A 13,104-nucleotide genomic window follows, 5' to 3' on the forward strand; every position below is an offset into this window, starting at 1 on the left:
GTCTTTCAAAGGGGGAGAGTCCCAGCTTCTGGAATATACCCGCAGAAGTCAGACAGAACCTGAAATATCTGACTGGGAAGAGCAATTAACAGGCTTGGATGGGACCACTGCTTTGAAGTCAGATATCTCCGGTTCCCAAGGGCTGATTTTAAAAAATTTTGTACCCATGGAAAGAGGGGGCCCTCAGCTTTCAGCCCATTGGGGGCCCGGGACAGCTGTACCCCTGGCACCCCCCTGTTGGCGGCCCTGGCTATATTAGTGTCATGTATATGCATGGTTATTTCCATGCTTGTGCATAGCATGGGGACAGTGATGAGAGGCCACTTTTGCAATTCTATTTTACACATCTCACAGAAGGGGTGGATGTATGGAACATGAATAAGGGCGGAGAAGTGAACCAGTGTACAAGTGGCCCATAGCAACCAATCAGCACTAGAAAATTATACAGAACAGCTGATTGGTTGCCATCGGCAACTTCTCCTCTGGCTCACTTCTAGGGTGACCAACTCATCCCTTTAATCCGGGACACATATTATTTAAACAGGTTCTGTGGCTGGCTTTCACCTGGTTTTAAACTGCCACACCTCAAGACTCCATTTCACTTGTTTTTAAACTGCCACAGAACCTGTGTAATTAATATGTGTCCCAGATTAAAGGGATGAGTTGGTCACCCTACTCACTTCTCTTCCCTCATCACTGCTTCATACATCTAAACCAGAGTATATTGTGACTTTCACTCCATATTTCCTATTAATATTGAAATGAATTGTCAATGCAAATACTCTTAGGTATGCAGGGTTAGTCTCACCAATATACATATCTCACATCCAGCTTTACTGTACAATGGGCCACTTATGCTCCTTGTTTCCACTAAGCCACTGTAATCAGTGTGTACTTGGCCAGGAGCAAAGGACAGGCCTACTAAGAGGCATACAGTACTGTAGATTGGCGTTTCTGCAGGTCTGCAGGAGCTGTGTTTGTGTGAGCACTCCCTTACTCTATTCAGTCTGTATTTACACACCCTTTCCCTCCCTGTTACACATCTCCAGTCATAAGGGGAAGCAAGTGCCAGATACTGCACATAATTCAGCATTGGCACGTGCAGTACAGTATGTGTGCATTGTCTTGTGGGCATGCACAGTGTGTACTGGTGCAATTTATGATACGCAGGAATGATTAAGTCAACAACAGGCACATGGCATAAAGGTTTCAGAAGTTTGCACCAGTTAATTACTTCAAAGAAGTATCTCTATGTTTCATATTATGATTAAGGTGTTAAATGCTTTTACAAGGATTACAGATTTAAAGTTTTTTGAATGCCCAAATCCTCTAATTAACCAAAGTTAAATGGGCAAAATATATCAATAAGCTGATATGGTAGTGTAAAGAGGAATAAGACAAACCACCTCCAAGCTGGTGTGAAATCAGTTAAAGTGGCCAATCCGCATGGAACAACGCATCAGATCAGATGTTAAACACATGCGATTTGACCACTTTTGACATGTTTTCTCTGCCAGATCCATCGGAATCAGCGGAAAGGTAGCCAATTCACACTAGTGAATGGACAGCTTTACTCGAACCACATGGGAACTCATGGCTAAGATATATATATATATATATATATATATATATATATATATATATACAGTATATGAAACATTTGGGTGAGGTTATTATTGCTTAGCGTGACTATTCTGATTACTCTATAAGGATGTTTTAGCATGTCCAACCAGTTTTGAATTAACCTGTTAAGAGGCTTTTATCAAATTCTTAACCTCTTCTTCCTAAGTATGGCATGCACTACTATCTATGCCATTTTCATTCACTGCTGTTAGGTCAAACTAGTAATGAAAAAGCATACAGCAGCATTTTTCAACCACTGTGCCGTGGTACACTAGCGTGCCTTGAGCTGTTCTCAAGTGTGCCCCCAGATCTAGAGATGCCCAAACCAGTTTACAGCCACCACCAGTTCAACTGTTATTTACTGGTCTCTTCTTTTCATGTAAAGGGCCAATGTAATTGTGTTACCTGTAGGTACCAGTGTGATTTTTTTTTTTTTTCTATAAGGGGGTTTATTTTTTTTCCTGTGGGGGCCAATGTGTTTGCCTTGTGGGGATCTCATGGTGTTCCTTGGCAATTTAAAAATCTTATTTAGTGTGCCGCAAGGTAAAAAGGTTGAAAATCACTGGCATACAGTATGAAAAGTAACTATGATAAGTGAAGTGAATTGAATCTCTTTGGTTTAAACCAGGGGTTCCCAAACTTTTTTGAATCACGGCACCCTAGAGCATCAAAATGTTTTCAAGGCACCCCTACTGTAGGTTAAATTTTTCTTATTGAGAAATTCAGGAAAAAATATAAAAGTACATTGTGTTTATATGTCACAGTTATGTGGTGAGGGGCAGGATTGGCTCCTGTTTGTCCACATTTGTTATGATTGGCAGCCACCAGCACTGATTTTGCCTGTTACATTGCACATAACTAATATGAATTGATCCTGGTTCACCAACCCAAGGCACCCCTGTAAGTGTCCTGAGGCACCCCAGGGAGCCTAGGCACACAGTTTGGGAACCACTGATTTAAAGAGTTGAGCACTGTTTATAAAGGCCTGATTCATGCTTGCAAGTATAGCAAAAAAGCAACAATATTTATATAGCAAAAAAGCAAGCAACTGGGCAAAACCATGTTGCACTGCAGGTGGGGCAGATCCAGCATATGCAGAGAGATTTTGATTGGGTAAAGTGTGTTCAAACTAAAATCTAAATTGCAGTGTAAATATAAAGCTGCCTAAAGGCCCCCATACACTAGGGCGACTTGTCCTTAGGACAAGTCGCCCCCGACTTCCCCCTGAGCTTCCCCGGCTGCTCCCCGGGGGAGCTTGATTAGATTGGCACTTGATGTGCCATTTTTTACATGTGATAAATCGTCTCGATTTATCACATGCAAAAAACCCGGGGAGCAGGGGGGGGGGGGCTAAGAGGTGGGAGCTGGTGGGAGCAGGGGGGGCTGGGGACGCTGCGGGGGACACGTCTGTGTCCCCCGCTGCTGGGGACGCTGCGGGGGACAGCGTCTGTGCGGCGAGAAGGTAGAGGGAGCAGGGGGGGCTGGAGACGCTGTGGGGGACACAGGCTGCATAGAACCGGGCAGGGGGAGCCGGCCGGGAGCTGTCAGTAATGAATAAAAAAAAAAAGCCCATACAATGAATGGGCAGCCTGTGATTGGCTGCTGAGCGCTCTCTCAGCCAATTGCTGACTGGCTGAGAGAGCGCTCAGCCAATCACAGGCCGCCCATTCATTGTATGGGCTTTTTTTTTTATTCATTACTGACAGCTCCCGGCCGGCTCCCCCTGCCCGGTTCTATGCAGCCTGTGTCCCCCGCAGCGTCTCCAGCCCCCCCTGCTCCCTCTACCTTCTCGCCGCACAGACGCTGTCCCCCGCAGCGTCCCCAGCCCCCCCTGCTCCCTCCACCGCCCCACTAGGTCCCAAGTCGGGTGGTCGGACGTGCAGCAGGTCCGACCACCCGACGCAGATCCGATGCGCACGGGACCGCGCATCGGATCTGAGGGGACATCAAAACTAGCCGATTTTGGTCTGACCAAAATCGGCTAGTGTATGGGGGCCTTAACACTTGTGCAATGCAGTACATGTAAAAGCGGACAGTATTTATCATGCAATAAAAATATAGATGTATTCAGTGCCAGCGCCACCACTAGGCAGCTTTAGGCATTTGCCTAGGGCGCTGGCCACTGAAGGGCTGCATTTGGGAGCAGCCCCCCCACCTTGGAGTCAGGTGAGCGGTGCCCCACATAAACCCCCCCAACCGAGGTCCGACTTGTTGGCAGCCGCCGCATCCCCCCTCTCACCGGACTAGGCGGCTGCAGCCGCATCACCCGCTCCCTCTGGACTCGGCGGCGGCGGTGGCCGCAACAAGTTCCCGCTCCTCCCTAGACCAGGCGGTGGCCGTTTCACCTCCCTCCCCTGGACTCGGCGGCAGCCATCGCTTAACACCCCCCCCCCCCTCCCCGTGAGCAGGTGAGCTGCCTGGGGCACTGTGGTGCGTGAGGCACTGGCTCTGGATGTATTTGCTCCCCTTTCGATGCAACTCCTTTTTTCCCCTTTTTTTTTGCTTTACTTACAAACATGAATCAGGCACTAAGACACTGCAATGCTCAACATTCAATTCAGTATGCACTTTTCTGTAAGTATTAAATAATTTTTGCTTGTTTTTATTATTAACAATAAATATGTGCATTTAAGACATGCACACGTATTGTTGTTTTATTAGAATGAGCTCTGTCATAATCTCATTTTATTGTAGCAATTCAATTACAGGTGATCTGCAACTAAATACTGCGGCAATCCTGGACTGCTATATACTGTATTGTACTATAGCTAAAACATAGGGTACTCGTGTAGTTTCACGGTGGCAGCAGGCCGGCCATTTCTTCTGGGACCGCGTCCCCTCGCGCTCGCCACACTTTATGAAATCAACTACACGATGACGTGGATAGTTCATACCTCCACTATCCATGTCGGCGTGGAGTTGATTTTATAAATTGTGGTGAGCGCAGCGAGCCACTTAGGCCAAAGCGTTGCGAGTGCAGCGGTCCCAGAAGGAGCAGGCGGACAGCTGCCGCTGTGAAACTACACAAGTACATACACTTTTGCAGCATCAACACAGATCTGGAAAATAACTTCTCCATTCATATTGGCCCCCACAACCGAGACACCAGAGCCATGATTCCTATGTACCAGATCTCAGTCTGCAGTTCATAACAGGGCCGTAACTAGGGGGGGGGCTAGGGGGTCACGCGCACCGGGCGCTGGAGGGGGGGGGCGCTGTCAGGTCCAGGAGACAGCCTGTAATTTTTTTCCGTGTCCTTGTGCGGTGCGGTGCCCGGCTCTCCCCTCCCCTCCGTTCCCATGTGTGCTTTGCGGCGCCGGCTGGCATTGCAGGACGTCATGACGTCACAGGCCTCACCAGCGTCGCACCCTGCGCACAGCCAGTACACTCAGGGGATGGTTGAGACGATTAATAGTCTCCCCCGCATGCGCAGACACTGAGGGCGCGAAATAGATGATATGAGGCAGAGCCGGGCAGACTGCGGTGGCCAGCCGGTGCGCGCAGGGGGGATCTGACTGGGTCCGGAGCCGCTGCTGCCTTGAAGCTACCTAAGCTGCTAGGAATGCCAGTGAGTAACATTAAATGATCCTGCAGAGAGGAGTCTCGCTGTGAGTAACACAGCAGCTTCAGCCTTTCCAAATGATCATGTGTTCTGCTGCATTGTCTGACATGGTGGCTTAAGTAAGTGGCCTGCTGGCATATTAAAGCAGTATATTATATTTAATATACTTAAAAAAAAAAAAAGTATATTAAATATATGCTGATTTAATATGCCAGCAAGCCACTTACTTAAGCCACCATGTGAGACAGTCTAAGTCACAGTGACTGTCTCAGACTCACATTTATGTGCCAGCAGCCCAATAAGCCACCATTTGAAATGATGAGCTGCACAGACAAACAGGTGGTGCATTGTGTAACACAATGCTGCCAGCCATCATGTGTTGCACCTGTTTGTCTGCAGATGAGCTCATCTGTGACATGTGCTGTGATCTCAATTTGTTACATGTGTTTGTTTTACTCAATTGTTGCTGCTATATGTACTAGAATTTATAATGGGCATTACAGTATGTGGCATAGGTAAAATGGGCATCATGGACTGCACTTTTGGGGTCATGTGTATCTGGCAATGCACTATTGGGGGCATATGTGTATCACACCTCCATTTTCCATGGCCGCACCCTATGTGGCTACAGCTCTTAGAGAGCTGACCATGCCCTCATAGCGGAAAAAATGGGGGATGTAGCCTCGCAGGAGTTCCACGGTAGTAGGTGAACCCTCTAATTTTGGACGCGTGCCTTCGGCACGCGCAGATGTCTCCTCTCCTCTGCCTCCAGTGTTGGGAGGTATGTTTGTGACATATTGGACATTGCAGTGTGTGGCATATTGTGTATCATTCAGGGACAGTGTTCTATCCAGTGGCAGCAGCAATTAACCATTGCTTATAATGTGTACTGGGGGGGCATAACGGTGTGTGCTATAATGTGTACTGGGCATTACGGTTTGTGGTGTAATGTGCTCTGGGCATTACTGTGTGTGCTGGAATGTGTACTGGGCATTACGGTGTGTGCTGTAATGTGAATTTACCGCGCGCCTTCGGCGCGCACTGTCCCTGTTTACTATAATATATGATATATTGTTTTGTTTGTTTGTTGGTTTAATATCACCCTTCTGCTGTCTGTAAGCACACATATATATATATATATATATATATATATATATATTTTATATATTTAAAAAAAAAATTGGGGGGGGGCACTAAATGAATGTCTTGCCCCGGGCACCAGAAACCCTAGTTTCGGCCCTGTTCATAACACTCTGAAGACAGTCCCAGCACACCCATGTTTTCTTCCCCACTCTACGTTACCACCCACAAACATCTGCTATATGTCAATCAGTTGCTAGTGAGTCCTCACTGCGAGCGTATTCGTAAGTCAGTATCTGTACAGGCGCATTGCAGCAGTGACGCACTGTTTATTGATATTTGCTCAATTATGAAAACACTGTCATCGTGTACCAAATCAGGCCCAAAGTTAAGTTAACCCTTTGAGTGCCAAGTGAATTTGTCAAAATTGGTGTGAAAATTGCCAAGGAAACATATTTAGTCATCATAATGACATGTAATGTTTACCTTACATAGGAAATATAAACTTTATTTGGACATTTTTTTTTAATTTGAATTTATATAACAAATGTGAGCGACGCTGGCATTTTTAGTGGATATTTTGCACATATCTCTCAGAGATGTTGGCACTCCAAGGGTTAAGATCCCCCCCCCCCCCCCCCCACAAAAAATGTAAATAAGAAGACTTTCTTCCATACATTACAGGGAAATGATGTCTGCTCTTATTTCCTTTTTATGTGGGAAATAATGTGTAAAGTTAGCAGACTACCCTCAGGATATATTACAGCATTCTTACTAACTTAGAACCATATGGGTGAGTATACAGATGTACTAAAACTCTTGATGAATGAAATAATCCTACAAAGAGAATGACTCACAGAGCAGTTCTCCCATGAGGTACTGTATGCATTATGGGGATATCCGAAGGATTTTTAGCTTTACATTTTATTTGAAAAAAATACAGTATTATATCCAGATGGCTGACAGACCATGTCAAAGTTGAAAGTCAATAGGTCGACACCGGATGGCCAGCATACATACAAATGGAGCCAGCCTCATCTGGCCGTCTCTGGATAGCCATGGTGAGCCAAGGCCTATTTATCTTAACTGCAATACTTCACATAGAACAACACAGTAGGGGATTAGCAGAGTAATCCTATTACTCACTTAATCCTATTAAAGGGCTAGAGGAGGATGGCTCCAACTGTATGGTTGACATGGTCAAAAGGATTACACAAGCAAAAGGTCAACATGGCTATGACACATGAAAAGGTTGAAGTGTGTTTTTTGGTATTTTTTTTTTCTTACCTTTAATTGCTTTACCATCCATTTGGACTCTCAATGGGGGTCAGATGTATCGAGCTTTAAAAAGTGATGAAAGTGGCTGATCCAATGCATGTCGATCTTAGGTTATGTGTGTAGACCTAACGAACGTATACCCTATACCACACCAAACACATACATCAAGGAAGAATAACACAGCAACAAAAATTTTTTTGTGCATTGGTGTCCTCATTACATCTACAGTATGTTTGCATTTGTGTTTTCCTTTACATAAGATAAAGGCTTACAGAGCTTTGTGGCATGGGCCGTTCTGGAGTAACTGGTAGCAAAAGCAAAATGGTTCCTCCCTGAGACTGATATTTAAGTGAGCAAAATATTTGTTGAGTGGCCAAGTTTGAGTTTCACGAACCTATGTTGAAGGTGATATCTGATCTGTCCTTACACAGAGGTCACTTGTGCAGAAGTTACCTTGTAGAAGTTTATCGATCAAACCATAAGAATGGTTAACAAAAAGTACTTCCATTGCATTAACGATTCCCCAATATCAGTTATAGCCATCATCCTTATATAGTAATCAGGAACAACACAGAAATTGCACATCATAACATGAAACAAAATACACTTTAACACTGTATCCTGTTGCCTCAGCATACCACATAGCTTTCCTTTGCATAACAAGCAATACCATTTTGCTGGATGCTTGGCACTCCAAAGGTTATTGTTTGTTATGGTTAGGTTAGGTTAGGTTGTTATGTGTTCTGGCAGTGTGGGGAGCCAAGTGGTGTAAAACAATTGTGTCGTGATGCTAGCGCTACAGAACCAGGTCTCAAATGATAAATGATTGGTGATCTTGCATTCCCAGTAAGAGCAGAGCAGGCACTTCCGCAGCCTATGGACTGCCCCCACTCAATTTCATTGCGTGTTAATGTAAGCTTGGTTGTATGGCACTGTACATTGGAAATATACTGTATACCTGATGTGTCCGGTTTCACCCAAGTAGACCTTTCAAATTTTACGATTCCCATTTCCACAGTAATAGCATTTTCCTCAAGGTATGAGAGAATATGTCCCTAAACTGACATATATACTCACACATAACCAATGACCTCAGACATAAGTGAGACCTACAGTTTTCCCAGGTATGGATTATAACTAAAAAATATTACTAACTTCTATTACAGGCATCCACACAGTAAGCAGCGTTGCTAATTTATTTCCCCCCTATGTTAGGGATCCTTATCATTTATTGTATTTATTGGTAAAGGTGATTGATAAAGGCAGTTATTTCAAATGTTGACTGTTAGTAAATTGCAGATTTCTCACTGCAGGTATATTGAATATGATACTATGATACATAGAGTTTGTGTGATTCATTTGAATTTTTGTTACATGTGACCTCAATTTAACTCATATTTGCAGTAAGTGTCTAGAAATTTCAACTGGCTGATTCAAAAGACAGAAAACGCCCTACAGCCAAGGGGCTGGGATTGGCAGTTGTCTTACATCAACTACTGAACTTTAAAATAATTTTGGATATTTGTACAATATACCATATCTGTTTACTCTGCAATAAGAGAAAAGTATATTTTCCCTTATAAAGCATTTTTAAACCCGAGTTTCTTTTTCCTTTTTTTCCCCTTATAAAGCATGCAAGCCTGAGGAGGGAGACCTTCCCCTGCTTAATTATAGCTATGTTTTTGTTATTTTTTTGTCACCCTTATATTTAGTGTGCATAACAATGATATACTGTATATAACTAAATATATCCAAATTAGATATAATATATTGTATAATAAAATTGCTGAAACATTTGGCAAGCTGGCAGGTGTTTGTACATCTATGAAAGCTTTATGCAGTCATCGGTCAGGTACCCCATAACAAATGCCAGGCATGGTTACTGGGGGGTACAATGGGGATAATTGTATCATGCCTAGATTCTGAGGGGCCTTGGTTCCTCAAGAATCTCTGAAGTCCAGTTATTATACTCTTCTGCATATACTAAAAATCCAAGAGCAGACAAGACCACCATATTGGACATTTATCACTGAAGGACAGCTCATTTTCCATACTGTATATGGAACCCCTGAGGATTGTGTTGTGGACAAATACAGTATTTAAAGGTTTGGCCCCTTGTTTGTGGAATTTTTTTATATATCTTTGTCAGAATAAAATATTACGGTACTTGTTTCCTAGAACGGTGCCCATCGTGGGCATCGCATGTACATTGCATGCCATTATAATGGCATGCGATGCGACCGATGCGATGTCCGCGATTTTACATAGAAATGCATGGTAAAATGTAAATCGCGTCGGTTGCATCGCATGCGGCCAAAAAATCGCATGCGATGCGACCGACGCGATTACCGATTTTACATAGGGAACAATGTTAAATGGCCCAATTGACCCAATTTTACATAGGGAACAATGTTAAATGGCCCACAGACCCCAAATAGCCACCCTGAAGTGTGAAATGGCCCCCCCCAATTGTTAACGCCACCCCACGATCAACGTCAACCTGAAGCGTGGCGAGCGCAGCGAGCCCTAGAGGGGCGGCGGTATGCGTCCTCCGACCTTTTCATACCCCCACTATCCACGTCGGCGTGGAGTTGAGAATAGAAAGTGTGGCGAGCGCAGCGAGCCACCGAGCCCCGAAGCGTGGCGAACGGACGCGGAATACGAGCCCGAAGCGTGGCGAGCGGACGCGGAATACATGTTAAGTAATCCGTGTCCCCTGGGCGCCGTTCTAGGAAACAAGTACCAATATTACATTTTCTACCAGGGTGGATTTCCTCACTTGTACGTTGAGAGGCTGGCAAATTCCATTTACCAAAATGCAATGCAGCACTATAATTACAAATGTCATCATGAAACAGCCATAAAGACCCATCGTAATCAAGGGGGGGGGGGGGGGGGGAGGAGAGTGTTCTCCCAGAAGTGTTTATTATTAAGTGTAAATCATTAATTTTAAATATAGCACAGTATCAGTGACGGTATACAGCACTGAAATATTTTATTTGCAAAAACAGTTTGTACAGGATGATTCAGATTCCAACCAGATGTGGACACTGTATAAGTGTACCGTGTATGGTGCCTCTCTGTGCCCGGCACACTATTTTAATCTTACTTTACAATCTCTATGCCCACTTGGATTGTAAAGTAAGAACAAGTCGGTTTCAAAGACAAAATCATGAAAAACTCATGTCAACAATTTGATATGTTGACATTTAAAATTTTGACTGTGTTGCCATTTTGACCATGTCTGCATAATGAATGGCGGCATTTTAAATGTGATGGTATTTTGACTGTCTTCCAATAATTGCACTGGCGTAACTATAGCACTGCAGCCCCCGCCACCGCGGGGGGGCGCTGTGCATATGGGGGCGTCGGGGGCTGCGGTGCTATAGTTACACCTTCCCCCAATCCCCCGCAGGCTTACCTATTTCTCTGGTCCTGGCGGCTCCATTCTTCTGCTGAGGACCACCACAAAATGGCCGCCCCCATATAGCACACAGTTCTCTGAAACTGTCTGCTGTATGGGGGTGGCCATTTTGTGGTGGTCCTCAGCAGAAGAAAAGAGCCGCCGGGACCAGCGCGAAAGGTAAGGCTGCGGGGGATTGGGGGGGTTTGAATGGGCGGCGGGGGGTGCCCCCCCTAATGGTGGGGGGGCACCCAAAACGTAGCTACGCCGCTGAATAATTGACGGTTTTTTAACATCCGTATTTTGACTGTCAGAAAATTGTCTGCATCCCCCTGATTCACCCGCTTTGCATCTGATTGAATTCCCTCTTAAACTTAATTTTATAAATAATCTTTCCTAGATATTCATTTCTGTACTCAGGGCAAGAACACATGCAGAATGAGACTGTGAAAATTGAATATATTAGTCCCAATTCAGAGGTGATTGCAATGCTGACGTCTGCTCAGTTGATTGATTAATTGCTACTGAGCATGCACAAACTATTCTTTAGTTTTATCTCCGTCTACTTTACCTCTCTCCAAGGCTAGGTACATAGAGATCTACAGCATATCCCTCTCCACTTTAGCTCTCAAGATTTGATACATTTACCCCTCGGTTCCCTATCACGGCACAAGCTGCAGTATAGTATGTTTTACTTTCAAATCATTGAAACACTTAAAATTCATAACTTGTTACTATCATTTTGCAGTAAACTTGTAATTTTTACACAAGTTTGTTTATTGATTTTGATGTTGATAACACAGGCAGGCTCTATTTAGGAGATTATTGCTAGAAACAGTTTTATTTATATTATGCATATGTATTATCATTCTGTTATCATACAATTATAATACAAGTATAATGCAATTTTTGAGTATAACATTGTTACCCAAATACCTTGTACCTCAAGAATAAAAAAACATGAGCTCAAACTTTGCACACAATATGAGCTGCAAATACCAACGGGTAATGGGTGTCACCCAACACACCAAGAAACAAGAGATACAAAGATTATTACCAAGTGCAAAAAGCGCTCATAAACACTCTTACATAAAATTAGCCTTCTTGTCTTTATTCCCAGAATTTTCCTCCTTTCTTGGATGTTGAGTTTGCTTATTAAACAATTCATGGGTATATGTAATGAAACCCAAAAAATAAATATAGTGCAGATCGCTTGGACAAAAAAGTCTTTAGAGTGTACAGTAAGTAAATGGACCACTATAGTCATCAAAAGGGTTCTTTATGTGCCTCAGATAAATATAAAGTGGCGCTTGGGAAATGATCAATAAAAATGTTTGGTACTTATGTATTATCTGGGCTCCCATGTTAAATGCACCCCATTTTTTCATACTCCTACTATCCAACTACGCATGGAGTTGATTTTATATAGTGTGGCGAGCGCAGCGAGCCACCGTGCCCGAAGCGTGGCGAGCGCAGCGAGCCCCGCGAGGGGACACGGTCTCATAAGGAAAACGGGAGCCCAGATATTACATAAGTACCATCTCAATATTTACATTGCACATCTGTTTTTATTATTATTACTAAAATTGTTTTAGTATGTTAATAAAACATTTTATTGATAATTTCCCAAGGGTCACTTTATATTTATCGCTTGCTCTTTTCATGGGATTGACACACCCTTCAGGCACGGACCTCCATTAATTTTTCCCTTCACCCAAGTACATCTTGGCAGTGCCACAAAGGGATGAATGAAGGGAACAATGAGGAACTAAAAGGAACCTTTACATGATTTAAAGAACTACTGAATTCGTAATTTCTGGTAGACTAATCCTTCCTTCTTAGCACGTGGTGGGTGTTGTTGAATGAGAAGGCCCGGATATAGCCGAACACCACCAAAAGATACCTTTATGAATTTATTGCACTTCCCATATTTGTGAGTATGGTACAAAACACAAAACACCTTTTACCTCAGTTCCTGTAAACACAATGTTCTAAACAGGAATGGTTCTTATTTGATGTTTCAAGCTGTTGGTTAGAATAGAGTATCTGAACTGGGGTACGAGATGGGGAATCATACATTTTACAAACGGTCCTATACATTGCTGAATTAAACTCAAAATTAAATTATACTGTATTTGAAATGCTAAAATCTATGCAA

Source organism: Crinia signifera, chromosome 5, assembly GCF_055691185.1.
Source record: "Crinia signifera chromosome 5, ASM5569118v1, whole genome shotgun sequence".
NCBI lineage: Eukaryota > Metazoa > Chordata > Amphibia > Anura > Myobatrachidae > Crinia > Crinia signifera.